The sequence below is a fragment of the Penaeus vannamei genome, chromosome 19 (assembly GCF_042767895.1).
Source record: "Penaeus vannamei isolate JL-2024 chromosome 19, ASM4276789v1, whole genome shotgun sequence".
Classification (NCBI taxonomy): domain Eukaryota; kingdom Metazoa; phylum Arthropoda; class Malacostraca; order Decapoda; family Penaeidae; genus Penaeus; species Penaeus vannamei.
The window spans coordinates 14,401,673-14,406,672 of record NC_091567.1 but is presented as its reverse complement, the minus strand read 5'-3'; positions in this window follow the sequence as shown (position 1 = coordinate 14,406,672).

The following is a 5,000-nucleotide window of genomic DNA, read 5'->3' as shown; positions in this document are numbered from 1 at the left end:
CTCTCTGCCGCTGGACATCGTGCCCTCAACACAGGCTTCTGCTGCCGAATATAATGTCTCTAAAGATGTATTTAGAACCTACAGGTTTATTTCATCTTTCACTCAACCCTGCTGTGTTACCCTAAATGATACGAAACATATACACATGTAAACATGTGTATGGTAAGTGGATTCCGGCAACTTAATGATAAAGTAAAGAATAAAGATATGATAATTTCTTGCGCTTTACATTATGAATTTGCTCTTCTGAACTGAATGATTAATCAACTGACAACTGAATCAACAAGACTAAAACGATACAGCGATAATTGCACAGAATATAGTAGGTGCAGGGACCTGCATTAAACACGAAAGTATAAATACCCACAGAACTCGAAATGTTTAGAGCCAATTCTATACGATTTTTGAAACTGCAATGGTTTTAAATCTGCGTCATGTTTAACAATAGCCTTTTGCCATGACTGACATTCTATAATTTACAGGCAAATTTGGAATCATTACATCTACTGAAGTAGAGATCTGGAATCGAACACAGGATGAGTGTAAAAAAAATAAAACTGACAGTCGTGCAAGAAAGAAATAATATTGATAAATTTGCGTAAATGAAGAGAAATCTCTCCGAACTGGCAACTCTAAAAAAGAGGCAGCCAGGGAGTCCTTCAAGAGGCAAACGCCAGGCAGCTCCTTTCAAGCAAACGGCGGCCTTGCAATGCCTCAGGATGTTATGACGTCAAACAATGACGATGCAAAATCGTGATGTTGTTGAGAGCTGCCTGTGGACAAGTTGTCAATAAAAGTTTTGAATTCATTTATTTATTTATTTATCTATTTTTATTTATTTCATTTTTTTTGTCAATGTTACCACCAATTTACTGCAAAATATTATCCACGATCTAAAGTGGACTACTTATTTCAACTAAATCCTCAGTTGCTACACGATAACTCATTGTAATATCTACCCCACTACATGCAACGTGTAGAAATTCTGACAAGTAAAAATAATACTAATAATGATAACACTAATAGAAATAATAATGACAATGTTAATGATAATGGCAATGATATTAATAATAATAATAACAATAACAAAAAACAACAATAACATCAAATAAATAAATATGAAAAAACAAGAAAAACTAAATAATAATGGTATCAATAATTGGAATAATAACTACAAGGACAATAACAATAATAATGATAGTAATAGAAATAAACTTTCCAGACCACCAGTGCGGTTGGCTACATTTCCTGGTTTTATCGTATCTTAACAAAGACCATAAGCAAAAAAAGGGGAAAAAGAGAAATATCTGGCATTGGGATTACCTTTATCATTCTTCTTGTTTCACGAAAATTCAATGGGATCTTGAATCACACTTTAAAAAGACTAAATCTTTAATGTGTAGCGCCGTTGGTGTTTTCTACATTGGCTGTGTTCTTTTCCTGGTGTCAAACAAGGAATACAATTGCAACGTTAAGTCTGACGCGACGTTAGTTAATTGAGTTGGTTCGGCATTTGGTGATTTAATATTTATGGCGATCTTCTACTACTGACTCTGAAGCGATCGACCTCGCTGAATATACATCGATTACTCCAGGAGGTAATGAAATATATCCAATATCTCACCTGCAACTCTCCCACAGGCACGTGGAGAAAATAACAAAATATAAGTGAACGCAATGTGGCAACACATAGATGGTGGAGCCAGGGCGTGGTATAATTTTGCCCCACATTTTCCAAGGGGGTTGTTGGGGTTCCCTTCGGCGCCGCCTCGCTCCCCAGTGATGTGACGCAGTCTCCGGCCGTTCACAATCACTTCCAGGCCCCGTGAAAACTGTATTTATCTCGCGAGTGAGGATGTTCGCACACACGCCATGCCTGTGATGCCTGCTGCCATTTTTTATTCTTATTTATTTTATTTATTTATTTGTTATCTTCTTATAGTGTTTCATATGGTTTTACCGTATTCCTCACGATATCAAATATACACCTTTATTTTTACATTCTTTTTTTTTTTATGAGAGGTCCACTGATATTTTTTTGTTTGTTCGTTTTGAATCTTAATACTTTTTATATTTTACTTCCTATCAGAAGTATTAAATTAAGTATTCTAAGTGTGTTAACATTCATTGTGGTTCTTTTATCCACGCAATTATTTTAATCTAGTTGTTTTCATGGATTACCATTTGAAACTTATCTTATTGCATAAAACTAGATTTTCATCCCATAAGAGTTTCACATAATAGAGAAAATAAAAAGAAGAAACAAGATACTTTTCCCGCCCAAATGAGAAGCAGACAGACAAAGATGGGATTTTGCTAACCCGTTAAGACTGAGAAGCACCAGAATGGGCATTCCCTATCTGAAGTTTATTGGTCGTGCAAGATATAATTGTAATGGTACAGCTACCACTCTGTACTAACTCCTGTTTCCACCTCGGTTACTAGATGGCTGTGGGGAAACGGACCATGCCAGTCCGATGCCACCCCTTCAAAAGAACTCTCTCAGTACAACCTATAGATGCTACTGCTGTGTTGCTAGGGGGAGGAAAAACGTCCCTTCCACCTGGCAAGTGAGGCAGGCTGTGGTCTAGGTGGGTTAGTGACCATTAGGTCTTGGACTGGGAATTCGAGTTACCTATCCCGATGACATCCCGATAGCCGTCAAACTGGTGTGAGGGTTGTGGAGCAAAGCCCTTGGAAACCCTACATCCTGATACCGCCCTTCATATGGGGCAACGTCAGCAGGGGTGTCAGAGGTGGCGCCCACCTGGGGCCGGATTCTCAAAAGAGCCTTAAGTTGAGGCGCACTGGAGGGCTTAACCATCCTGCTGTATTTCCCTTGTATAAGAGCGAACAGTGTTGATTTCCCGCCAGCCGTAAAGCGCTAAAGGCTGCTCTCCCCCCTGGCTAAGGTGCCTTCACTCGCACCAATATGGCTGCTCCCTTGCTCTGTGTATGGGTATGCAAGATCACTCAGCCGTTAAGTTAAGGCGCCTTAAGGAGATACGGCCCCTTAACGCATTTGAGAATTCGGCCCCAGGAGTAACTGACCGATGGTCAACCTCAGCATGTTCGAATGGGGGCTTGGAACGTCTGCTCCTTCGGCAAGATGATCGATGGCCATTACTGTCGAGGAAACTGAAGTGGCTAAGAGTTGGGTTGGCTGCTCTCAGAGGGGAGGAGACCTGGTAATGGCATGACCAGTGTGGATAGCCACAGTTATTCCTGATTAGGCTGCAGCGATGGTCACCATCTCCAGAAAGTAGCAATAGCCATCTCCAGCAGACTTCAGCCCTCGGTTATGGAGGTTAATTCAGTCTGTGAGCATACACTGGCATTGAGACTGAACCTTGTTTTCGGCTTATGTTTCTTGTTGCTGAGTACCTCCTATTGATATTTATAAACGATGTGAAAGAGGTTTTATACCAAACTCCCATTTGTGACAGGCAACTGTCCTCGGTTCGATATTTGTTTTTTCACGGAAGACTTAGACGCAGTTTCAAGCTGTGATCGAGCTGGCTGTGAGATGCCTGTCAATCCTCATGGCCCTTCATCTAATGCCAGCTGCGATTATAACCTTTTCCTAAACTTTGCAAGATTGAGGACTTTGGCTCCTGGTACCAACACTTTGATTTGTATCGTTGGGCATGGTACAGCAATGCAGGTAATATGAACGACATTTCATTCTCATTAGCACTGTCTAGAGGATCCTTTAGAAGTGCAATCTCAACTGGAATGCCATGTTATGTGGTGCTGACCATAGATTGGTTGCAGCCAAAAGCTGGTCCATGAGCCCGAGAAGGACGCCCAAGAGGCGGTCTATTAGCCCAAGAAGGATGCCCAAGAGGTGGTCTATGAGCCCGAGAAGGATGCCTAAGAGGTGGTCTATGAACCCAAGAAAGACGCCCAAGAGGCGGTCTATAAGCCCGAGAAGGATGCCAAAGAGGTGGTCTATGAACCCAAGAAGGATGCCCAAGAGGCAGTCTTTGAGCCCAATAAGGATGCCCAAGAGGTGGTCTATGAACCCAAGAAGGATGCCCAAGGGGTGATCTATGAGCCCGAGAAGGATGCCCAAGAGGCGGTCTTTGAGCCCAAGAAGGATGCCCAAGAGGTGGTCTATAAGCCTGAGAAAGATGCTGGAGAGGTGATCTATGAGCCTGAGAAGGATGCTGGAGAGGTGATCTATGAGCCTGAGAAGGACGCCCAAGAGTTGGTCTATGTTTTGCATATATATGTGCGTACACAATCGCGAATGTGTGAGTGTGTGTTTGTATGTATATATATGTGTGCGTGTGTGTAGCTTTGTTGTGTGTATCAAAGCACACACACACACACACAATCGCGAATGTGTGTGTGTTTGTGCATGTGTGTGTCTGTGTGACTGCGTGTGTGTACATGTACACACAAATATGTTGCTTGACCTGCGGCACTTGCTCGCATCGCTATGCTTGTTGTTATCGGTGTTGTCTGAAGGTTCACTTCTGTTGTGATGATTTTGTCTAGAAACGAGTGAGTATTTCGCCGTTTTCCTTAGTAGTTCCAATATAGATCATCAGAGAATCCCTCTTTGTCACTCGTGAACATCCGACGTAAAACTGTCCATGGAGAAGCAGGCTACAGTATCTAACAATAATCGGTAGTATTATCAAAACTGTCGCTTGACATCTTAAAACACCGACACCGTCGAGGTAATTTCTGAACCATTTTGAAAGGGTTATATTATATGTGAAACGAAAGTGGCATGTTATACAAATATTGGATTATTTCTCTAAGAGTCTACAGATTCATGTTTCTTATACGGTTCTCTTTCATCAGATTCTTATCCATCATAGTCCTTTTCTGAGTCTGCGTTTAGGAGATCTCCGACCTTCGTCACTCATCTTTTTAATTATGGTGAGCGTTCGTCCCTTGTTCCATTCTTATTGTCATAAGGAAAATGGTTTCTCATTTCTTGGTACAGTAACGTCGATGCTTGTTGATTCGCCTTGCATTTATCGAAG